Source organism: Gekko japonicus, unplaced genomic scaffold (assembly GCF_001447785.1).
Source record: "Gekko japonicus isolate JY-2015 unplaced genomic scaffold, Gekko_japonicus_V1.1 scaffold1183, whole genome shotgun sequence".
Taxonomy (NCBI): Eukaryota; Metazoa; Chordata; class Lepidosauria; order Squamata; family Gekkonidae; genus Gekko; species Gekko japonicus.
The window spans coordinates 505,086-530,749 of record NW_015167574.1 but is presented as its reverse complement, the minus strand read 5'-3'; the positions used below and the strand labels follow the sequence as shown (position 1 = coordinate 530,749).

At 43.2% G+C, this 25,664-nt stretch overlaps 1 protein-coding gene and 1 pseudogene across 1 annotated transcript in view; both read left to right on the top strand.

Annotated features, from left to right (window-relative positions):
* Window positions 1-25,664, top strand: part of JMJD1C (jumonji domain containing 1C) — a 142,607-nt gene that overhangs the window by 49,591 nt on the left and 67,352 nt on the right. The gene's annotated exons all lie outside the window — the stretch shown is intronic.
* On the top strand, window positions 50-24,202 carry LOC107112664 (annotated as a pseudogene).

The window sequence follows — 25,664 nt, the reverse complement described above, 5'->3', positions numbered from 1 at the left end:
CAGATAAATCATAAAGGTAAGGACTTCGTCGCTATCTACTCTAACAAAGATGATGGGTCTAATGGTAGCGACGTTCAATACTCTTCGTCTCCATTCAAGACCGTTACAGATGTTTCTTCGACCATTTCAGTGTTTCATTACATCCAAGATGGACCTGTCTCTGAGGGTATCTCTACAAGTGAAGTCTTCCAAACCTATTCAGGGGACGTGGTCAGAGAAAGAAAAACGACTACTGATCAACCTGTTGGAGTTAAGAGCCATTCGACTAGTTCTCTTGCATTTCGCTCCTCACATCAAGGGACTCCATGTCCTAATTCGAACAGCCAACATAGCTGCAAAGGCTTATTTAAACAAACAGGGAGGCTCCAAGTCCCTAGCTCTCCACAGGGAAGCAACACTTCTGTTGAACTGGGTGGAGAGCAATCTGGCATCCGTGAGAGTGGAACATGTGCGAGGCGTAGTAAATCTTCAAGCAGACTGGCTGAGTTGCCAGACTCTCCAGGAGGGCGAATGTTCCTTACACGAGAAGGTCTTTCTGATGATAACATCCAAGTTGGGAATGCCACAGGTAGACCTATTCGCCACGCACACCAACAACAAGCTGCCATGCTTCTACACCAGATACTTCCACCCAAAGGCGGAAGGGGCGGTTGCTCTTCTTTCCCCATGGCCACAGGGCCTTCTGTATGCCTTCCCTCCACTTCCGGTATTCTTAAAAAGATACGGGTTCTGACGACAGAAGTTATTGTGATCGTGCCATACTGGCCACGTCGTTCCTGGTTTACAACACTCCGGGAGTTGTCAGTGTCGCCTCCCATCAAGCTTCCAGTCTCGGACGACATGTTGCTACAGGGACCGATTCGCCACCCCAACCTGGGGTGGTCCTGTCTGACCGCATGGAAGTTGAGAGGTCTCGGTTCTCCAAGTTAGGTTATGCAGAGGCGGTCATTGACACAATCATGGCATCAAGAAGAGCATCCACGTCACGGATATATAATGTCACCTGGAAAGCCTTCGTGCGCTGGGCGCGTCGTAAAAAGATCGCTCCGTTGCGCCCATCCATTGCTTGTCTTCTAAATTTTCTGCAAGACGGCAGAACTAGTGGCCTCAAAGCACCTACGCTCAAAAGGCAGATGGCAGCCCTAGCCTCGGTCCTTCCGCACTCACAAGGAGCGCCAGTGTCTCAACACCCTCATATTGTGCGGTTTCTTCAAGGAGCTTCTACAAAAGATCCTCTACAATCACACAGATGTCCAATGTCGAGACTCAACACAGTACTCACAGCGCTTACCAAACATCCTTTTGAACCATTGAAGGAGATTCCACTGAAGTTTCTAAGGATGAAGTCATTATTCCTGGTTGCCATCACCTCAGCTAGGAGAATTTCGGAACTGGGCGCCCTGTCCATCCAGAAGGAACTTTGTATCTTTCATAAAGATAAAGTAGTGCTGAGGACGGATCCAGCCTTTCATCCAAAAGTTAGTCCCAAATTTCATAGGTCTCAAGAGATCTGTCTCCCGTCCTTCTGTCCTCATCTTAAGCATCCGAAGGAAAGGAGAACTCTACACCAGATACTACAGATCAGAAGAACTCTTAAGTGCTACCTTCTACGAATGGCTACATTCAGAAAAACAGAGGCACTATTCGTCAACATTTCTCCTCTGCACACAGGGAGGAAGATGTCAAATTCAGCAATTAGCACCACAATCAGATCCTGCATTGCAGAGGCGTACAGGAGCTTAAACCAACAAGTACCAGTTGGAATCACGGCTCATTCACTGCGGAGTGCAGCGGCTAATGCAGCATTTGCCAACAGGCCATCAGTAGAGGAAGTCTGTAGGGCTGCTACATGGTCCTCACTATCCCCCCTTATCAGGCATTATAAAATAAATGTTTTTGATTCTGCTGACACAGCCTTTTGGGATTTAACTGTATAGAACTCTATAAGATCAGGTGAGAGTAGAATTATATACATTGAAAGAGAAGTATGATGACCCGGGAGGGCCAAGATGTCCTCCAAGCCTCAGAGGAGAAGGACCCGTCACGGTGAGTAACCAATGGTCGTTCTCCCTCTGAGGTGGAGGCCATCTTGTGGGACCTCCCAAAGCAGTGTCCCTAATCTTGGGAGGGAAGGTTGTCATCGAGAGACAGGATAGATTGGAGGAAGTTCTCTGGTCGGATAATTGACCCAGTTTTTAGTCTGGGTTGGATTGTGTTGCTGTGTTTTCTAAGTTTTCAGATTATGTTGTGGGCCAGAGGACCTATGGAAGTTTACAGACTGAAGAGGAGATGGGGGAACTTCTCCTTCCCTCTGGAACAATAAAGCTGGACTTTCTGCCACCAAAACTGGAGGAAAGGGAGCTCCCCACTTATCCAGGTCTCCTAGCCACATCCAAGGAGAATGAACCTTCACAGTAAGTACCAATGTGCCATTCTCTTGTCATCATAGTGATAGCTCCTCCTATCTACTGTTGACAGCAAGGTAGTTTCAAGCAAGCTACAGGGCTTTTTTTCTGCCTGAACAGCACTCCGGAACCTCTCCCTGTCCTTTCTCCCCCTCCCCCATTCTTTTTGGTGCTGATATCTGACAGAGTCAAATCACATAAGATTCCAGGCAGCAGCAGGGAAGGGGAGGCAGTAAAGGCAGCTCTGGTTCCTGGTTACTCTCCCACTTACTCATTGCTGGGAGGTGGGGGAGGGCACATCTTGTGGTGGAGGAAGCAGCCACTCGCTTTCCAAACACAAGTTAAAGAACAAAGAGAGAAGCCGTGGAGTGAGCGCCCCTCTTCTCAAGTTACTTTTAGTGCTGAGAAAGCTGTCAATTCAACACACTGGATGCCGTTCGGTCACCCCCCCCACCTCTGTCTAGCTCTAACTTCTCAAGTTTGCTCTTTCCTTTCTGAATAGAAAACGAGGAATTTCCAGGGGCCGACATGAAAACTAAAAAAGGCAAATAGGTTCTTGAGAGGCTTTCTCTGCAGTTGTCTCTCTTCGGTCGAGAAAACTCTCTTGCTATGCGTCCATTGTGGTGTTGCCAAACAATTGCTGGGAGGCAGGCAGAGAGAATGGCAGTATTGCGCCAGACATTCTGCCCCCCCCCCCCATGGTATAGTTTCTGGAAGATATCACCTCCCCTTCACCCCACACCCTTTTTAAGCCTGATAACTATACTTTTTTGTGTCCCAGAGGGCAGTTAAGGAGTTTTCCCACCCAGACAAAACATGAGAGTGACTGCTGACTGTGTGAAGGCTGATGCATATCCATGCTGCTGGCGCCCTGTCAAAAACCTGTTGAAACTTCCTGCTTTGTGTTCAGGCAAAGTTTTTTCCTCCTTGTCTCCCCTCCCCCACACACCTTCTTTCTTTAAACCTGCTCATTTTCTTTCATTCTTTCCCTCTTTGCTGTTGAAAACTAAACTTTCTCTTTCAAGGAACCGAAAGTTTTTCTCACAGTGCCCATTTTCCCTTTAAAACCCTCAATACCATTCTTTGAGCATGGTGGCAAAAGGACTGTTTGTGATTTCTGGATGGGGTGTGTGAAACAGAGGGTGGAGCCATTTAAAATGTTGCTTGTATAAACTTTTAAGTGTACTTTTCATATTTTAGTCTTGTAAAGACATACTTTCTTTTGACAAAGGAGATTAAAAGCAAATTTATATACTGTTTTTACACCCAGAATATAAAGTTGTGAAGAAAAAGATAGTTTTCTAAATCCTTTCATTCCACTGTTTGACAGGGGTCTTCCCTTTCCCTATATAACAAGAGGATTGCCATTGTTTGCAGTGGTGAACTTCAGTATGGTTTGCCCAATAGCCAGATACAAAATTAAGATCTTATTTCAGTCTTTTTCACATCGAAAGTTGCTATTTAAAACTTCATTTTCACGACAGTTGACTGAATCTTACATTGTTTTTGTTTTAATCATTCAAATACCCCTTGCAGAGTTTACAGGGCTGTGTGCTCATTTGGTAACCATTGAGGGAGCTCGAGAATATGGCTTGCCAAAATATTTCACTTTCAAGGAAAAGTTCAGGAAATAAATAAGATGTGCCTCTTGAGAGTTCCAGCACCTCCTTTTCCAGGAAAAAAAGCCTTGAGCGAGCATATACCCCTAATGAAAACAGAGTCAAACTAGAAGTTTAGATGCTCATTATTCTTGAAGGTGCACATACTGCTGGACTTCACACCTCAAAACTAGCTGAAGGAGTGTTATGAAGTAGTGGTTAAGAACAGATATTTGAAGAGGAGGGGCAGAGGAAGGGGAAGGAGGAATGTGGAAGGTGACAAAAGATTGCACTGCCTCCTGAATATGACCTTTGTGCCTCTGTTGACTGTAGAATGGTGGTGAGAATAACTGAGTGTCTTTCTCATTTGGAGGAGGAGGACAACTTGTGGTAAGTGATTCTTACCAGCAAGAAGACAGGTCCAATCTTTAGTTTCCCATTTCTGTTTAATCAATGATGGAGTTACCTCTGCTTCAAGACTTACTGTGAGAAGTTTGAAACACTTGCTGTTGGTATACTTTCTGATATTTGAGCAATTAGTCTCATCTGAAAGTATACGTTGGCAGACAGACACTGTTGCTGATTTGGTAAAAGGTCGTCCACCTGAATAGTGACTAGGGATGTGCATTCAGCATAAATACCTTAGTAGTATTTTGGGGGAATTGTTAAGCTGGTTACCAAATGGGGCTGCATTTTGGCTGTGTGACTCCGCAGCAAGTTCACCCGGAAGGCATTTAAAGGGCTTGCTGTCCCTTTATACACCTTCTAGGTGAACTCACTGCTTGGTCTCACTGCAGAGTCACTGCAGAGTCAAGTGGCTTGGAGAAGGCATTTAAAGGGATCATGAGCCCTTAAAATGCCTTTCCCCCTTCATTGAAAGAATGGAGGATTGGGGTACAGTCTTATGAGGCCCATAGAATTGGACCCCCGGTCCAATCTTTTTTAAATGGGGGGGGGGGTTTGAGGAAGAGGCACCAGCAGCTATGCTGCAAATATGGTGCCTCTATCTAAAAAAATAGCCCTCCCCCCGAGCCCAGATACCCCAGGATCAGTTCTCCATTACAGGCTATGGGGACCATTGAGTATAATGGTCCACAAAGGGTATAATGGAGCCTCAAAAAATTGGCTTTCTCTAATACTTACCGAATCCAAATAGCATACTGGTATTGGGATTCGGGAATATTGGGAAATACAGATATTTTTCGGTTTCATTGTACCCCTAATAGTGACATGACTGGTATATTTAGAGGCCTTGGGAACCTGAGCTCAAAACAGAGATACCGTGTGTAGCCACAACTTTTAGCAGTTAAAATTCTGCATACTTAACATACTTCCTGGAAGTCTAGAATTTAAAATGTTGGCTCAGTTAGTCTATCCATTCTCTAAATCCAGCTAGCATGTGCTTCAGCAAAGAAGGCAAGGTTTTTTTTTTAACATCTAATGTTTTTAGTTGCCTTTTCTTAAATTTTTTCTTCATTTGAATAATGCATTAAAAAGTACCAAAATTTTGCATCACTGTAATCATGATTCTGTGACCTGTATACATTCATTTATTTTGTGTAATTCTGTTTCTGATAGTCATGCAGGTAAAAAGCTTTCTAGTCCACATACAGTTTCGGAAACACTATTCAACTCCGCTCTAGCACTGCCTATGTATTTCGAAGTGCACATTTGCAACAGCTCATAATGGCTAATAAACTGAAATAAAGTATATGCTTATATGAATTTTCAAAACAGTGCTATAGGTAGGAGGCAGTTGCCAATATATTTTCATTATTAATCTGGTAGTTTCTTTTAATTTCCTTAAAAACAAGGTACATTTTCTTACCTGACAATTTATATATTTATGATGGGATTTTAGGAAAAAGACCCATAGCATCCATTAGTTGCAGTTTTTGTATGAAGTTCCCTGTTTCTTTGCCTTAGGGCTCACTCACAGGAACATAGCACTGTGTATAATCACCAGCACTCGATTGGTTTATTGTGCAATGTTTGGATGACTGTGTGTATCACAATGTGTACCTGAGCATGTTTTCCTCTTGGTGTTATTCTCTCAAGGCTCTGATTTATCTGAAGCATCTTAAATAATGGATGGGTGTTTGTTACTGAGAAATACTGTGTTTTCTAGATTGTGGTTTTAGCTTCAGATTTTCATACATAGTATATATTTTCCAAAAGATATAAATCAGGTATTTAAGCTGTGGCTGTCTCAAGTTCACTTCAACGTCATGCATAACAATTTTAAACAGTCTTTATAACTATTGAGACCCATTCTTACCTAGTAATTGGAGGGCATGTAGACCCTGCAGAAGCAAAGTGGCATCACTAGATGCCAGAAGTACAACTAGGTTGGTAACTGTATTCCATTTGACGTCACACCTAATGTGCACCACTTCAGGCTAGTCTCTGGTTTTGCTAAATAAATACTACCACTCTTCCATTAAAGGCATTTGCAAACTACTTTTGATTTGTATATTTTCAAATGAACAGCCATTGCTTCTTTTTCCCACCATATGTTTGTGTAACATGAGATTTTTTACATCAGGTATGATCCAAGTGGTAATTTAGGTTGTGATCCTGTGTACATGTACCTCGATAAATGCCCACTTCCCATTTAACACAGTGAGTTTCTGTAAGAACTTATTTTGATTTAAAAACTTTTACAAACAGCTAGTTGTGTTTTTTCTATCATGCCCTGAAGTATCCTCCCCTCTATCATGCCCTGAAGTACCCTCCCCTTTATTTTTTTGCTTAGCTTATAGACTGATAAAGAGAGAGCTCTGGTGAACTCAAAAGCTTGCTCACTACTTCATTTTCTTTCAGTTAGTCCTAATATAAATATTACGCTCCTGTTGTTTACATCAGTTGTGCAGGATATAATTCTCTAGTTGCTTAATAGCTTCTCATCCTTTAGAAGAGTCCAGGACTCGAAACCTTGTGTTGTTGTGGTAGATGAAGCTAAAATTGGCAGGCTTGGCTTTCCTTACCCCACTTCCTTCACATATTCATGGCAATATGTATAGATGTGCAGGAAGAATCTCAACACACAACATAATCTAGCTGGGTTGAACACGTTAGGTTATGCCTCCTGTGGGCATAGCCATTTTTGGAATGAAGCAGAGAGCAACAGCCAAGACCTCCTGTTTGTTAGAGCAGCTGCAGAAAAATAGAATAGCCTTTCTGTTGCCTGGAAAGCTCAGATGGACTTTCCAGGCACCCTTCTCTCCTTGCAATGATGTTGCTGCCATCCAAGGAGATTTTATATTAGGGACAGGGCTGGAGTGTTGTCCCTGAATGCCACTCACCTTTGGACCTCTGAACTTTAGTCTGCTGAGGGAGGGAGGAATTGGGAGAATGTTGGCAGTAACTTGCTGCCAAACTACTAGCAGTACTGCAGCTTCCCTGCCCCCACCGCTGATCTGTAGTCTTTTGGAACTTGGTCTTCTCCCACAGTGGCCTGAAAGCATTTTTTCCCCACTAATTCTCTCTCCTTGCTGCAGCTCCTTGCACCACACTTATGCTGCTCAATCAGCTCACTCCAGCAAGGAATGTCAGGGAGCACAGGGGACGGTATTGGAAAAGGAAAGATCCCATTTGTCAGTTCTGCTTCATTTATGTTATTTAGGATCCAGGTCATGTTACCTTGCATGGCTTGGAAGCTATTTAGCAATCTCTTCTTGTTTTAACTGGAACTTTTGCAGCAGGAGTAACTCTATAGGTGCGGCATCTCCTCAATAGAAATGCAAATGCTTACTATGTTGATTTTTCACATCAAAACCTTACGGAACACATCATATTGCTCAATTTGATCGTGCCCAGTAGGAGCATAAAGAGAAACCGAGACACTAAAATTTCTTATAATCAAAAGAAAATGGAGAATGTAATGAAAGGACAGAGCAGGAGATTTAAATAAAGCACTTGTTCACAGAAAATATTCATAAACCTCTTTAGTGAGAACTCTTGGGGAGAGGAACTAGATTTGGAACAGGATTTGAAAAATATTCAGAAGAATATGTACAACCTGGTATGTCAGAGGATCAATCATAGTTCCCTCTAGGCCGTGCTAGGGGGTGCTGGCATGCAAAATTTTATCAGGTGGCTTAGAGGTTTCTGCTTCTGCTCACAAGGCATTGCTTCTGCTCACAAGGCATACCCAGATCAATTCTCCAATATAGCCTATGGGCCTATTGACTATAATAGTCCTCGTAGGCTACAATGGAGCTTCAAACCCCACTGAAAATAACTGTGAGGACCTAGAAAAGACTTTGAAAGTCATGGCGGTATCTTCGGTGTTGGCCTTGGTACTTGAACCGCCCAAAGCATTAGTGGCTGCACGCATGGCCTTGGAGCCATCTGCTAAAAAGGCAAAGAAAAAGAACAAACATTAGAAGACATTTGTCATCTCCTGGCTTGTGGGCGTTCTCCTCAATGTATAGAACATTCCACCAAGGGTAGCGATTGAAGGTCTAGGTCGTCTTGGCTTCGACGTAACTCACCCAGTCAATTTGACTCTGTGATGAGTCATGGAATGAAACAACTGGCATTGATGACACAGCACCAGTGTCCCCTGAGCACTGTCCATTGACTCCCACCAATGCCAAGTGTTCCCCGAGATCATTCATACCACTGGCATCAAGGTGCTGGCACCACTTCTCCAACTTCTTGGAATCAGAAGTGTTGGAACTGCATCCTGCACAAGCTTCTCAGGTCATGATTCTAGGCCTATAGTAGCACAGCCTACAGGTTCTAGGGAGGCCTAGTGGCTTTAGGAAAGCCTATTTTAGAGTGACTACAGGGCCTGCATTTCCCAGGTCACCCCTTGGGCCCTGTGATCAGCTAACAGGGGATTTGGAGGGAAAACTTATACCAGCAGAGGAGCAGAGGATGGTGCCTGGGAAGAAGGAATAAAAGGCCTTGCCCCAAAGTAGAAGGTGGTTCACTCCCAGGGAGTAGAGCTGGTGAGGCTGCTGCAGAAGCAGGGATCCCTCATCCAAAAGGGGTGAGTCAGTTTGAGGCCAAATACCTAGAGAAGGTTTGGTACAGTATAGTCAGATGCTTAAGGATTTCTTATTTTGCTGGTTTACCTGGCTTTGCTGTGATCATTTTTCCTATATGTTATTGGATTATAGTTGTTGTTAAATCTCTTTAATAAAAATAGTTTGTTATTCTACCTGAGTCCTCACACTTCATTAAGGTGGGTGCTCTGGGCCCTCCTGAGGAGACCCATACCAGAGTGGTGGCAGCCATTAGATAACCTTTCTAGCTGCCCATGACATCTCAACATAAACCTCAACATCAAGCGGTGATAGAGGAAGATCTATGACATCAACAACTGCATTACATTATGAAGCCCATGATGGTCCCTGCTAACTGGGATGATTGGAACCAACATTACTTCCCAATTTGGGGGGGGGGGGTTCCACAGCCAAAGAGATCTAAGGATTCTCAAGTGAGAAGGGAGAAAGATGCTCATAGCTCCAGGGCAGATGAGTTCTCCCAATACGCTGATGCAGAGAATGATTTTGACAGGGCTTCCAACCCTGAGTCTGAGGTCACGCCATTACCATCCTTGGATGAAGCGGTAACTGAACCAGCTGCATCTTCATGAACAGAGGATTTAAAGTTCACTTCTTAGCAAATAATAGACATGGCAAAAGCCCTTAATTTAGATTATCTGTTGACAGAACCTAGATCAGCAGATCATATATTTTTTTTTAATTAATTTTATTATTTTCTCATAAAAAGGTGGGATACAGAAGGGAAGAAGGGGAGGGGAAAAATAGATTCAACAAGTTTGTTAAGTATTATGAATTGTTAATGTACAAGTAAAACCAAACGTATTACCAAATGTATTACATAATTCAAATATAGAAACAATAAAGCATCAATTTTGCAGAATTTTGAGTTCGATGCTTTCTTTTAAGGAATAAACAAAAACTCTCCTGATATTAGCAATAATATATTAACGATAAAAGAGAATACATCTTTAACAGTTGAACGGACTTCTATACTATAAACCTAAATATTGTCTTAATTGTTTATCTAAATCTGAATTTTATCTTACTGATTATTTAAATACTAATGGAATACAAAGTAAAATATTGAAATTATAATCAATATCTTCATAATCTTTAATGTGATATTCAAACAATTCCAGAACTAAAAATGAAAAAGTTAATTATTCCCATAATATGAGTAATAAGCATGCCGTTTCTGCTGAAATTCATTCAGTGGTCTTTTGTTTATATAATTGGTTAATTTTGCCAGTGTCGCATACTCAGCTAATTTTTCTTCCCACATCTCTATTGTAGGACGGTCTTCTGTTTTCCATTTCATTGCAAATATAATTCTGGTGGCTTTCAACACATATCAAAGTAGGTCTTGTGAAGTTCTGGAAGGGTTCCCAGTAACATAGTCTCTGGTTTCATCGGGAATTTAGTTTTTAAACTATCTTGAATTTTTGTCATGTATATTTTTTCGGTAACTTTTCATCTTGATGCAGGTCCACCACATATGATAAAAGGTGCCATCTTCTTTTTTACATTTCCAGCAGGCCCATTTGTAATTCTTGTCCATCTTAGCAATATCTTTTGGGGTGACATACCATCGATAAAACATCTTGTACCGGTTTTCATTTAATGCTTGACTAGCAGTGAATCTAATACCTTTAGTCCATAGGTTTTCCCAACATTGAAACTGTATTTCCTCACCAAAATTTTGCATCCATTTGATCATGCGGGGTTTAAGCTGTTCTCCTGAAGCATTAGCTTGTAAATTCGTCCTAATAAATGGTCTTTAGATTGTGAGACAATCTTCTCAAAATCAGTCAGTTCATTAATAGCTCCTCTCTTAGTGCAGATACCATTTTTTTAACCTGGAAGCAATTTGAAAGTACATCCACCATTGTATCTCTTTCCCTTCTTCTTTAATCTCTTGCCACATCTTGATGCCACCTTGCAAGTATATCTTATCACCATAAGTTATAAAATCATTTACTCCTTGTGTAATTGCTGTAATAAGCATCTATTGGTGACATTATTAATGGAATTGTGAGACTGATTCTTTCATAGTATTTCCCATATTTTAAATAAGCTATCTCTGATTATATGTCTTTTATCTTGGGGGTTTTTAATATAGATTTTTAATCCACAGATAGCTATGTAGTCCAAACACATTTTTTCCCTACCCACATGTGGTGCAAACCATCTCGAAAGCGTAAGCCATGGTCCAAAAATCCAAACCTTTCCTGATGATACCATCTAACTAGCCAGTCATTTATTTGCAGTATCTGGTGAAAGGTCGAAGATTGCTTATTACCATAGAGAGTACCACTGCAAAGTTCTGTCTAAACAATTGGGGGGCACAGCCATTGCACTGTGCAAAGGGGCATCACAAATCTGTTATTGGGCCATAAAACACAACATACACCTAGAAGCTAATCACCCTGTGGGAAAGAATAACACAATAGTGGACATGCTCAGCAGGGATATCTCACTGAGTTAAGAATGGACTCTCAGGACTACCTCCTGCCCATTTTCCAACAGTGGGATACCCCAGAATGTTTGCAACCACAGACAATGCAAAATGCAAGCGCTTCTGCTGAAGGGCAGCAGTGGACAGTGTCTTTTGGAGAGGCATTCCAGTTCACACAGCATGGACACCTATTTTATACACATCTTATATCTTATACACAGGGCGGTGGCAAAATTGTATCCAGACTGTCTGCATATTGGTGACATCATTTTGACTTATTTATTAGGTTTATGCCCTGCACTCCTTGCTGAGGCAGGCTCAGGGTGGCTTAGAAGAATATGGTTCCCTCTGCTATGGAAGTTAGCCATATCACTCTTCCCCAGAACGAGGACTTGTTACAGTTAGACCCCATGTACCATCTGCACATAGCCAATCTGTGACTGACAGCATGGCCAGTTTCTCTCGCACCCCCTTAGATAACAGGGTCACTGGGGTGCTTTCTGCTTCTCGTAGACCGTTGACCCGTAGGTCATCTCTCCTTATATATAATTGAGTAGTGGGTGCCAAAGTTCTAAAATGCACTCCTTTAGTGTATGGACGTTTGAACTGTCAGTCAGAAGACGCTGGCTGGGTTGACTGGCTGCTTTGTGCAGTTCCGCCCAGTGTTTCAAGGTCTTTTGCATATGGAAGCTGATTGGACTTCACTGCATTCCACACCTCAAACTCACCCCCCTCCCCGCAAGGCAGTTGGAATGTCAGTTGCATATGGAACCTTCAAGGTCTTTTGCATATGGAAGCTGATTGGACTTCACTCCATTCCACACCTCATACTCCCCCCCCCGCAAGGCAGTTGGAATGTCTGGTGGTGTGTAGGTCCCAGGATCATGTTTTAAAAGCTGCCTGGGGAGATGGGGACCTCAGACAGGTTACAGTGCCATAGACTCCACCCTCCAACCCAGCTATTTGCTCCTGGGGAACTATTGTTGCCAATCTTGGCCCAGCAGCCATCAAACCATTCTCTTCAACCCCCTGCTGTGCAGCTGACTTTCCCCTAGGGTTGCCAATCTCCAGGTGGGACCTGGAGATCTCCCACTGCTACAATTGATTTCCAGATGACAGAGATCAGTTTCCCCTGGAGAAAATGGCTGCTTTGGAGGGTAGACCCTATGACATTATACCTGCTGAGTCCTTCCGCCCCCCCCGCCCAATGCTGCCCTCTACAGAATCCACCCCCCAAACCTCCAGGTATTTCCCTCCTTAGAGCTGGCAACCCTACATTCCCCTCAGTGCCTGTTGGTAGGCAACTAAGCTTGGTCCTGTCATCTACTTTGGCCTTTGGGAGAAAACACATTGGGGCCAGTCCTGATAGGGTTGCCAACTCCAGATGAGAAATTCCTGGAGATTTGAGGAATGGAGCCTGAAGAGGGTGAGGTTTGAGGAGGGGTGGGACCTCAGACAGGTACACTGCCATAGACTCCACCCTCCAAACCAGTCAGTCCCACATAGGGAACCATTGTTGCCAATCTCCAGGTGAGGGCTGGAGAGCACTCAGAATTACAACTGCTCTGCAGAAGGGAGGGCAGAAGTCAGCTGAAGTTAAAGGGGCAGATAATGGTAGGTTGATGGTTAGCTGGGAAGGAGATGGGGTTGCCAACTACATGCTGACAAATTCCTGGGGATTTGAGGGGTGGAGCCTGGAGAGGGTGGGGTTTGCAGAGGGGTGGGACCTCAGACAGGTAGAATGCCATAGACTACACCCTCCAAACCAGCCACTTTGTCCTGGGTAACAATTGCTGCCAATCTCCAGGTGAGGGCTACAGATCACTCACAATTACAACTGCTCTTCAGGTAGCAGAGATCAGTTCCTCTGGAGAAAACAGTGGACTCTGTCATTATACCCTGCTGAGGTCACCACAGCAAATTGACACTGTTTGCCCAAAGCCAGAGCACTCCCCCAGAGCCTCTTTCTAGATCTCGTTGTATTGCTTTCACAACGGGCTTTACTGCTAGTATAACCATAAATGGGAAAAATTTACAGTGTGGGCTTCTGACCAGGGCCTCAACCCAGTATGCTGCATTCTGTTCCCCAATTTTTCCATATCTTCCTTCATTAAAAGACACAGGTTTGTCCTGTTCATCCATAAATGTACATTTGGTGGCTATATCAGCCTTTCATGTCAGTGTTAAACAGTTCATCTGTGTTTTCAAGTTCAAATTCTAAGAAATTCAATTTCAATTCAATTTATTACGGGTCTATATGACCGAAGTCTTGACCGAAACAGAATGCAAAAGGGGTAAAACTAAGAAATTCATGAAAGGTTTATATAATTTGTTCCCCTCAGTTCTCCCGATCCCCCAGTGGAGTTTGTCTTTAGTTTCATCCACACTTACTCATAAACCTTTTGAACCAATGGCAACAGTGGACTTGTCATTTTTATCATATAAGACAGCTTTCTTTGTAACCATAACCTCAGCTAGGAGAGTAGGAGAGCTCAACGCATTGTGCTGCAACCCTCCCTTTATAAAATTTCACAAATAGAAAGTAGTGCTTAGGCCAGTATAGACTTCCTCCTTAAAGTAGTCTCAAATTTCTATTTAAATCGGAATATCAACCTTCCAGTTTTCTTTCCCAGTCCTACCAATGAGGCAGAAAGGAGTTTGTGCTCACTAGATGTCAGGAGACCTTTACTTTTTTATTTAGATAAAACACGGGCAATTAAGAGAGAGAGAAATTTTTTTGTTTGCTTTAGAGGCCACAACAAAGGTAAGGCTGCCTTAGCACAAATTCTGTCCAGATGGATAGTGACCGCAATTAGAACTGCATACTTCATTGTGGTGATACTCATCATGAGAGCACGTTCTATGAGAGCACAGGCTTCTTCAGCGGCCTTTGCATCAAGACTGCCTCTGAATGACGTCTGCAGGGCGGCAACGTGGTCCACACCATCAGCTTTCATAAGACATTATTCGGTGGATGTCGACTCCAGGAGTGAGGCAGCTGTGGGAAAAGCAGTAATACAGTCAGCCTTTTGTAAGGCAGCCTTGGTGAGTCAACATGCTACTCTCCCTACTCTCCCATGTGGGACTGCACAGAAGCCAGGAAGATGAAAACAGGGTTGTACTTACCTGTAACTGCTGTTGATTGATCGAGTGGTCTTCTGTGCAGGCACACATCCCTCTCTCCTTCCCTGCTTTGGGCTGTGATGTTACACTCCAGTCCTTACAATGGCAGAAGGAGAACTGAGGGAAGAGTGCTCCGCTCATGGTCACGTGACAGTTTGAGCAGGGAAATCCGCAGGCAGATAGAAGGGAGGGAGAGCCCTCTTGGAATCTAGAAAGTTCTTTTAAAAGGTTGCTAACTCTTCTCCGTGGCTGGCCTGCACACGTGCAGTCCCATGTGTGCCTGCACAGAAGACCACTTGATGAACAGCAGTGAAGTGCAACCCTGTTTTTCCCAACCCGGAGCTGGCAATCCTACTCCCCCATCCCCTGTCGGTGGCCAGGAGGGAACTGGCAACCCTAGTCTCCCCCCCCCCCACCTCCATGTGTCCTGCAGCAACTCTGCATTGGTTCTTGGGGGAATAGTAATCATGGCTGCTGTGGCAACTTGCTCATCTTTTTTGCCCTTTTCATCATGGATGTGCTATACTGCTATACTGCTATAAAATTTGAAATAGATAAGTGGCAATAGACATACAAATACTAACCCGCAATAGAGATGGAAAATTTCCAGAATTTTTGGAGCTGTGGGGGAACATTTTTTTTCTTCCCAGAAAAAGGAGTTTGGGGGAAAATTAAGATGCACATGATACTAACTTGCCTGTCAACCCTAAACCTGTTTTGCTGGTTTAACAACATAAAATATATAAGTTATAACTCAACAGATAAAATTGTATTAATAGACATATTTATAGAGCATAAAATATAAATACTGTAGTTTCCCATAAACAAAATTATGAATATATCCTGTACTAAAGCACATTTTTGCTAAAGTCCTCAGACTTTTGACTGAATTATACCTTTCTTTAAAAGTGTTCATTGATTCCAGGTTGGTTTTTAAGGAGCCCTCCCCCACCGTGTTCCTCAAAATTTCCCAATTACCCGATAGAAAAACTTAATGCTATATAATTCGAGTGAGTAGAACCATGAGAAGAGACAGAAGCCTGTCACTTTTTTTTTAAAAAAAGTTCATACGAGTTTTTTACAGTGCTCCCCCTAATTTCGCAGAATTTTTATTTGAAAAATTTAAAGGAAAAAGAGCCCTTGCCCTTTCATGCTATACTTTTTGAGTGAGTAAAACCTTGTCTTAAAAAACATTTCACTCATTTCAATGGGGAAAAAAATACTTCATAGGAGTTTGTTTTTAGTAGTTCCCCAAGTTTGCCTTTTTTTTCCATCAGGAAAATAGAAAAGAAGATCCTTAGGGGAAAGTGTAACCCCCCTCAAGTTTTTCCTTTCACCGCTTAGGCCTTCACATTTCTTTCCCACCAGCCTTCTTGTTCTCCATTCATTTTTAAGGCATTCAGGACAAAACAAAACAAACAGGTTAGAGACATCATTTTTTAAAAAATGAAAGAAAACTGGAATTAAGAGAAATTAAGATTTGAAATAGGAAAGTGGTGATAGACCATTATAGTGCTATCGTGCAATAGCAATTATATTTTTTAAAAGCCCATGAAAAGACTTTTGGTGGTATGGCAGAGGAAAAGGCACCCACGGGGGCTGATGGTGGGAAAATACCACCAGTGTGGACTAGGGATTTGCAACAAGAAAATGTGCACCATAACTTCCACTTGTTTTTTTTGTTTTTTTCACTTGTTTGTATTTTTGCATTTTGTGTGTTTGTGTGTGCATGTGCATGCGTGTGTGCCTGGAAGTCATGGCGACCTCTGGCGACTCCTAGTGCGGCACAGAGGATGTTCAGAGAAGTAGCTTGATAGTCTGCCTCTGGCCTCCCAGCCCTGGTATTGCCTGGAGGTCTCCCATCCAAATACTTGCCAGGGTTGGCCCTGCTTAGCTTCTGAGATCTGATGAGGTCAGGCTTGCCTGGGCTATCCAGGTCAGGGCACTTGCACACTGTTACTTAATGTGCTTGGGCTGTAGTCTTTCTAAAAAGATGGGAGTTGAGCACATTTGGGAAAGAGCATATTGAGGACAAAGGACAATTTAAACATGGCATAAATAAAGCACAACATTATCTGGATGCTTTAAAAATCATTCCCCAATCATTCCAATTTGGAAGTCAAAGCAGAGGAGGAGAAGAAGGAGGATTTTTGGGGGGATTTAAAAAAACAATTTCATACATATAGCACACACAGACAATAACAAACGTACATGAATACAAAATTTGAGAAGATTCATTGTATCATTTTTTCCCATAGACATTTGATCTCATATTGTAATCAAAAGTATTTTTCTTTTTCCACCTTGAAGTTTTAATATGTATGTTTTTCACATGGTTATATAGTTTTTATTTCTATTTGCTATGTCTAGGAACTTTATGTATTATGTTCTTCTATCCATTTATAAAATCTCGACCATGTGTTCTCAAAGTCTTCTTTGTTGTTTCCTCTCAAGATTGAAGTTAAATCATTCATCTCTGCTGTTTCCAAAATTTTGTTTATAACTTCTTCCTTTGAATGAACTTCACTTCTTCTCCAGTATTTAGCATATAAGAGAAGGATGATTTATATCCCGCCCTTCACTCAGAGTCTCAGAGCAGTTTACAATCGCCTTCTCTTCCTCTCTCCACAACAGACACCCTGTGAGGTAGGTGGGGCTGAGAGAGCTCTGAGAGAATCGCTCTTAAGAGAACAGCTCTGAGTGAACTGTGACTGACCCAAGGTCACCCAGGTGGCTGCATGTGGAGAAGTGGGGAATCAAACCCAGTTCTCCAGATTGTAGTCTGCAGCTCTTAACCACTTCACCAAACAGGTTACACCAAGTGGAAGTTGAGTGCTGTATAGTATGCAGTTTTACATTTTACAAAATTATTTGTTGCCCGTTCTGCCTTCCATCTTTGGCAGGTCAGGCAACTGGTTCCCTATCTCTGCCCCCAGGACTTGGCTACAGTGACCCATGCAATGGTCACTTCCAGACTTGACTACTGTAACTCACTATACACAGGCTTGCTCATGAGGCTGATCCAGAAGCTTCAACTAGTGCAAAATGTGGCAGCCCATTTGCTGACTGGGTCGCCTGTGCGGGCACACATTCAGCCAGTGCTGCACAGATTGCACTGGCTTCCAGTTGAGTACCAGATCCGTTTCAAGGTGTTGGTACTAACCTTCAGAGGTCTGTAAGGCCAGGGACTGACATATCTGAAGGAGCGCCTTTCCCCATATGTGCACCTTTCCCTGGAGAGCCCTGCACTCAGCAGATCAGCATCTGCTGGTTGTCCCTGGCCCATCTTGTCCCTTGCCCAAAGGATGTCCGCCTATCCTCGACCAGGGCCAGGGCCTTTTCTGCCCTGGCCCTAGCCTGGTGGAACATGCTCCCATTGGAGATCAGGGCCCTGTGGGACCTATTACAGTTCTGCAGAGCCTGTAAAATGGAGCTGTTCCACCAGGCCTTTGGGTGAGGTGGCAGATGTCCAATTATTCCATCTATTGGTCTCCCCTTGTGAACTTTCCATCTTTGAATGGCCCATCAGGTGAAGACCCATATTTGGTCTACAGCCTAGCAGCTCCAGTTTTCATGACTACCATAGTGAACTGCTGTGCCATCTGTCTTGTTTATGGTTTTGTTTTTAAATCTGTTTTAACTATTTATTGTGGAAGATTTATTATGAAATGTTCTAATTCTTATTGTGAAATGTTATAACTCCTTTTGTCATCCACTCTGAGCCTGCTTGTGGGGAGGGCAGAATACAAGCCAAAATTAATAAATAAAAATTTTAAAATAACATTTACTTGCATATTGCGCCAGTACTGCATTTCCCCATGGTTTGTTTAGGTACTACTGTAGCAAAAGAATTTGGAACTAAAGAGAGATAAAGAGCACAATCTATCCAGATTTAAATACTTTCATGTTGCATTGATTTTAGTGGGAGAGATCTTTTTGTTTAGTTTCAGTGGATGACTTAAACTCTAGATGGATTCTGCCTATATTGCTGTAAAATATTGAATCAGAAAATTTTGGTTAATACCACCTCAAGATAAGGAAATGGCAATGAGAAGCACCTAAGGAATTAAAATACTAAATGTGATGGGTGCTTTCTTCTGTGATCTACATGGAGGCAAAAAAACTGTGGCTTCCTAAGGTTTCCCCTGGACTACAAGAATCCCTAATTGGTGTGAGCCCGATAAAGTGTATAAATACACTTGGCAAGGGAGATGGTATCCAATAGACATAAGAACATAAGAAGAGCCCTGCTGGATCAGACCGGTGGTCCATCTTGTTCAGCATCCTGTCTCATACAGAGGCCAACTCATTACTGTGGGGGGCCAACAGCAGAGCATAGAGGCCAAGATCTTCTGCTGATGTTGCTTCCTGGAACTTGTAGTCAGAGTTGTACTGTCTGTGAATGTGGAGGTTCCTCATTTGTGGTGACATTCCTGCACCACCACCCACCCAATCTTGTTTGCAGTTGCAGACACCATTGGGAGATACTGACTTCTCTTGCCTCATCCAACTAGATCAGTGTGTTTATAAAGAATTAAATCCTAGAGGGCATTTGTTTTCCCATTTTAACTAGCTTCCCATTCAATAATAGGACTTGGTAATTCCTGACCTGACAATTGACTTGGAATGAGAGGAAGAAGGCAAACAAGTGTACAGTTATCTAAACTCCCTTCTCCATTCTGATGCATCGAATTTCCACCACTGTACTTCTCTTTGCCCTGGTAATTGCTGTCTATTCTTCCAGACTATCCCTACCTCCTTCCCATACTTTCTCCTTCCCAAACCAGCATTAAAAGAAAACCCCCAAAAGCAACACATGAGAAATTATATACACGAAACAGCCAACATAGTGTAAAGGAAGGTACACTTTCTTGTCCCATACCAAGAACTAACAAATAGCCAAATAAAGAGAAACAGCAAACCCTGTGAAGTTAAAGTCTCCATTTGATTTTCACCTGGTAAGTAAATTTCCCTAGCCCTTACTCTCACTAAAGGGTTAGTGTTAAAAATGTTGTATAGATTTCTGGTACAATTGCATTTGAATACTGTGTATGGTTCTGCTTACCCCACCATAATAAAGATACCATAGATACTGTAGGGTTGAAACAGTAGCAGAAAAGGGCAAGAAAGTGGTAACTGCCAAGCTTTAATTTGCTATACTGCTATACAGCAGTGCAAAATGAACACAACACCTGTTTTATCTAGGTCATATAAAACATTAACACTGGGTTAACATGACATCACAAAAATAGACACCACGGAAGTGTTTGGAAATGGAAATAATCAAAACTGAGATTTTACTAGTGCCTTTTTCCTCTTTGAACAATGAGGTAGAGATTGAAACTTGTTGGGTCAGTGTGTCTTCTCCAGAATGACTGTAATCATGCAACATAATAGAAGACTGTCTGATTGATACAAGATGTGGGTGTTTCAGAAAAGAAAATCAAGCATGTTTTAGGCCTAAGAAAAGTTATATTTCCACATTGTCTGCTAGTGCTAAATCAACTAGTCATACTTTCCAGACCTGTGCAGTGCCTTGTAAACCATACTAAAGTAGGTTGTTACATTATATGGTGAAATTGCAAGAAATGGTCATAAGGGCAGAAATTGCATGACTAAATGAAAACACTATTTTTCTAAGGAAACGCACTTTTAAAGTAATGAGGAATAGGTATAGAAGCAAGAAGTCGCAGGGGGAAAGAATCTGGAGTTGAGCAAACTTTCAGTTTTCTGCTACATCTTGGGGATCACAAAGTGTTCCATATCTTTTGGTAAGATTAGAGCTTTTGTGCATTATATGGCAGAATTAATAGCGTATGTACCACAGTAACAGTGTTCCGTACACCTCGGCATTTAGTCATGCCGGCCTCATGACCATGGAAACATCTTCGGACAGCGTTGGCTGTTCGGCTTGGAAACGGAGATGAGCACCGCAACTCTAGAGTCGGATTCGACTGGCTTTCGAGCAAAGGAAACCTTTACCTTACCACAGTAATAAAATAACTGATAAGAAGCCAAGAATATAATTACCCCAGTCATGCATCATTGAGTTAAAAATGCATATACAGAGCACATTGGGAAGAGGAGATTTTTTTTTTTTACTGTTAACCTGGTCCTTTCGCTAATATTTGTGCTGGCAATCTCTTTTCAAAAGAACTGAGTTTCACTGCCATCGTATAAGGTAAGTAGCTTACCTTATACCCTAAGCACCTTACCCTAAGTAGCTTACCTTACCCTATACCCTAACCCTAAGCAGAGTTACACCCTTCTAAACCACATTGATTTTGGACATGGCATGCTTGGCATGCTTGGTTAAGTGTGTGGACTCTAATCTGGGAGAACCGGGTTTGATTCCCCACTCCTCCACTTGCACCTGGCTGGATGACCTTGGGCAAGCCGTAGTTCTGATAAGAGCTGTTCTTGAAAAAGAGCAGTTTCTGTCAAGAGCTCTCTCAGCCCCACCCACCTCACAGGGTGTCTGTTGTGGGGAGGGGAAGGGAAAGGAGTTTGTAAGCCGCTCTGACTCCTTTGGGTAGTGAAGGGCGGGGTATAAATCCAATCTCTTCTCCTCTTCTTCTTCTTCTTGCTCAGGCAAGAGAAGGCGCATGGCAACCGTGTTGATTGAAAATGCCTGAAGCTCTTTACCAACAGCCATTTGATGGTTCACTTATTTGATTCTAGGCATGGAGATTGCACAGAGACTATGATAGCAGTGCTTGAGAACAATATGTGATGTATTACTTATGCAAATTTTCAGTCTAGGGGAATTTGAAGTCCTAGAAACATTTTGTTTTCATTGTGAGACTTTTGGCAGGGGAGGAATATTGTATTTGCTCATATAGAAGTTGCATCATGATTGTAGGGCCAAAGATGGTTATTCTCTCTCATGAGTATAGGCTTCACTACATTCTTTGTGCTACCTCTAGTTGAGGTGGCAGGAAACACCCCCTCCATCAAAGGTTAGGCTACTGATTACTTCTTCCGGCTTCATTTTATTTAGTTATTTAAATAAATAATTTTAACCTGTTGCTTCAAACATGCGGAGCATCTGACACAATGCAAATAAGTCCAGTAGTATGCTATACCATACAAGTTGTAAAATACTACATAAACTACCCCTCTATCCACCCCCAATCTTACTGAAATTTGTTCAGCAATCTACCATCAGTAGTCCTTGAAGCCAGACCATCCCACCAAGTAGGACAACTTTAATTCCTTCTCCACTTTAACAGTCAACAGTGAAACCCTAAAGGTTTTCTGGAATAAAATAATTTGCAGTGTTTTTGAGATCTCCCCAGGGGGGGGGGGCACTCTGCACACCTCCTGGGCAGCCTAAACCAAAGGATGAGGGGAGTTTACAGAACAGGCGGTATCTCTTGTGGAAATCAAATGAACATTCCAAAAGGAAGAGAGCTAACCACAGTGTTTTGCAAAGTCCTGTCTTTTGCAAGGGAGGCAATGCCTTGTTACACAATGAGTACTAAGGAGCTGGTTAAGTGTGTTATCTAAAAGAATCCAGGAGTTCCCTGACTCATCTGTTTTCTTAACCACAAAGGTGAATTGGGCAAGCAGCTCCTCTATCTCATGGCTCAGCATTCTAATCTGAAATATGGGAATAATACTCATCTATTGATTGACCTCCGTCACTTCCCTGGGCCCTCGTGGGGGATTGGGACGATGGAGAGCCATCCTGACTTGATATTATTCCTGAGTGGCTAGCCACCTTCCTATTCAAGCACACTCTGGCACTTTCTCTACCATGCGGTGGCAGCTGCAGGTGCTGTGGCGACCCTGGGGACAGCCACCTCTTGCAGCTGCTCCCTGAGCTCCTGTCCCACTTCCTGATCACTCAGCCCCTCTCTCTGCCGTGCTCTTCCTGCAGGACTCACTCAGCAACAGCCTCCGTACTTGAATCAGACCAGCCAGAGTTTTGCTGCCATCATCCTTGTGCTCAATGGACAGCTGCGCAATGTGGTGTGCATCTTCTACTTAGTTCTATGAAACCTGGACACAGTTGAGGACAGCATGACCATCAATCTAAAACCAAAGTCCCCATGCTAGAGAACTTTCATTCCTATTTGTACCATCCAGACTGGAAATTCATGAAGAGCAAGGAGAAAGACAGACAGGTGCAAGAGGACTTCCTGACAATCTCTTTGGAGTTTCAGAACTTGGCAAAGGTCTATCAGGATGTCATTGCCGAAGTTTACCACAAGATGGACCTGGGGATGGCTGAGTTTCTGGAAAAGAAAGTGGATTCCAAGCAGGATTGGGATAGGTATTGCCACTATGTTGCTGGCCTGGTTGGGATCAGCCTCTCATGGCTCTTCTCTACGTCCAAGCTGGAAGATCCTATCGTCGGACAAGACACGGAACTTGCCAACTCCATGGGCCTCTTCCTGCAGAAAACCAACATCATTTGAGACTACGCAGAGGACCAATTTGAAGACAGAGAATTTTGACTCAGTGAGGTTTGTAGCAAGTATGTGAAGAAGCTGTCTAATCTGGCCAAGCCAGAGAACTTTGACAAGACTATTCAGTGCATGAACAAGCTCATCAACAGCACGCTCCATCGCGATCCTGTTGCCCCCCAAGCCGGAATAACGAGGCAGACACAAGTGCGGGGTTTAAATATAGGGCCCTACTTTATCAACTGACAACTTTACTGGAACGAAAGGCAAGGGCAAAATAGCATTCTTCTCTTTATTAACTGACAACTTTACTGGAACAAAAGGCAAGGGCAAAATAGCATTCTTCTTCAGATGCCACCAGAGCCAGCCAACACCAGCGATCTCCGCACTGCTGCCCTGTCGGGCCCAGCGCTGCCGCCGCATCTGCGCCCTGCTCTCCATCACCAAACCACTCCGAAGCAGCTGTGACTCCGCTGGCTATCCCCGCTGCCAGCCATCGCCCCTCTGCTGAGCTTCACTGTGCGCCCCCTGGCCTCAGAAGGCCCGAAAAGGGGGAGCCATGCACCGGAGCTCTGCCTTCACCGACGACTGTACAGGACTGCTGGGGAGAAGACACAGGGCCGTGCTTAAGCTTTCTCAGCCCTGCCCCTTCCTGATGCCCATATAAGGTGCTTTTGGCGCCAAACCCCAGCCTGCCTCATCCAACTGGGCGGCAAAGGCGTCCCCCCAGCCCAATGGCTGGGAGCTGTGGGCTGTTGAACCGTGATGTCTTGATCTACTTATCCCGGCTGAAAAACCAAAGCGTGTTCAGTTTCTGTGCTATTCCCCTGGTGATGGCCATTGCCACTTCAGCTGCTTGCTACAACAGCGAGCAGGTTTTCAGGGGTGTGATGAAGATCCAGAAGGGACAAGCCATCACCCTGATGATGGATGCCACCAACATGGAAGCTGTCAAAGCATCATGTACCAGTACGTGGAAGAGATCTATCAGAAGGTCCCAAGCACTGATCCTTCTTCTAGCAGAACTCAACAGATCATCACTTCCATCTAATCTATGAGCATACCCAGTGGTGCCCTCATCTCTTGGGTCCATTACTCACCCATCTATTTGTCCTGTGTCATACTCTTAGTTGCCTTGAGCTGGCAGTATCTGAGCACCATCTCGAAAGTGACAATGTGTGCACATGGATGAGAACTGAGCAAAGAGCTCTGAGGATAATTTGCTTTTTGAGAATGTTTCCCCCTACCTTCATCTCTTCCTCCTCTTTTTTGCATGTGTGGGGGAGAGTTGTTGGAGTCCCAGGACTTCAGGAAACAGGACTCATATTTCAGTCACAAGCCAGCTGGGGCTGGAAACTTTAGCCTAGAGATACCGTCTGTATTTTGAAGTATCTAACAAATAGGTGTTTCCAAACTTGGACCCTTATTTTCCTTTTGGATGAATTGACCACAAACAAGTCTGTTTTGTGTCTGTATGTGTGTGTGTGCATATATATATAATGCAAAATAATTTTTAAAATACACGGTGATAAAGATGAATATGTATGAGGTAATAAAAAGTTAAACCAAAGATGTATATGAAACCCCGAATTGTATGTATTTATGTTTGTTTGTCTGTTCATCTATTATAAAATAAAAAGGTATATCAAACATATGGCTTGCAATGTGGTCTGTGAGCTACATCATGGCCTACCAAATATGATTATCCTGGCCTGCCAAGTGCATTGTTGCTTGGCACGGCAAAACGTTGTTGCCTGTCTATCTTCCAGGCCGTGGCATGAGCAGCTTCTGGAACAGGGGCCAGCAGGCAGGCATCAGCTTTTTGCTGTGCTGAGCAATGCATCCGTCTGCCACCTCTTACACAATGCAGCAAGGAGCAGCTTCCACCCCTGGCAGGCAGGAAAACAGCTTTTTGTAGTGCCAAGCTGAGCATCCACCATCTCTCACTCAGTGCAGCAAGAAACAGCTTCTGCTCCCAGCATGCACATAGCTTTTTTTCCTGTACCAAGCAGTACGCCCATTGTCTCTTGCATGGCACAGCAAAAAGATGCTGCCCACCTACCCATTTGTGAGTGAGCCATTGCTCTGCTTATTTGGACCTGACATGGCACAGAGCTGCTTCCTCTATTCACTCAACTTATATACACTTACTGGGTGGGGTCCCCCAGCAGGTGGGTGAATGGAAACATGTTCTGTACCATGCTGACTTCAAGCAAGTGACTGTGTTGTCTGTTTTTTTTTTCCTACAGCTTCCAATTTTCCGCTGTTCTCCATTACTAATTACTAACAATAAGTATACTACCCCTTTTTTTCCAAAACACAACAAACACAATTGTATTAACCCTTCCTATTTCGTGTCCAAATATACAATTTCTCCCAATTATTTACAAAAACTGAATCATCCTTCCCCTTTAATGTACAGGATAGTTTGTCCATTTCAGCCACTTCACATATCTTCTGTATAACTTCACTCTCTTCTGGGATTTTACCCTCTTTCCAGTACTTTGCATACAGGATCCTAGCAGCCGTAAGACAGTGGACCAAAAAGTTTTTTTCCGCTTTCCCGTACGACTCCGGAATCATATTTAATATACAAATTTTGAGTTCAAGAGGAATTTGTTTTCCCATTATTTCCCCCAACATCTTAGTAATCA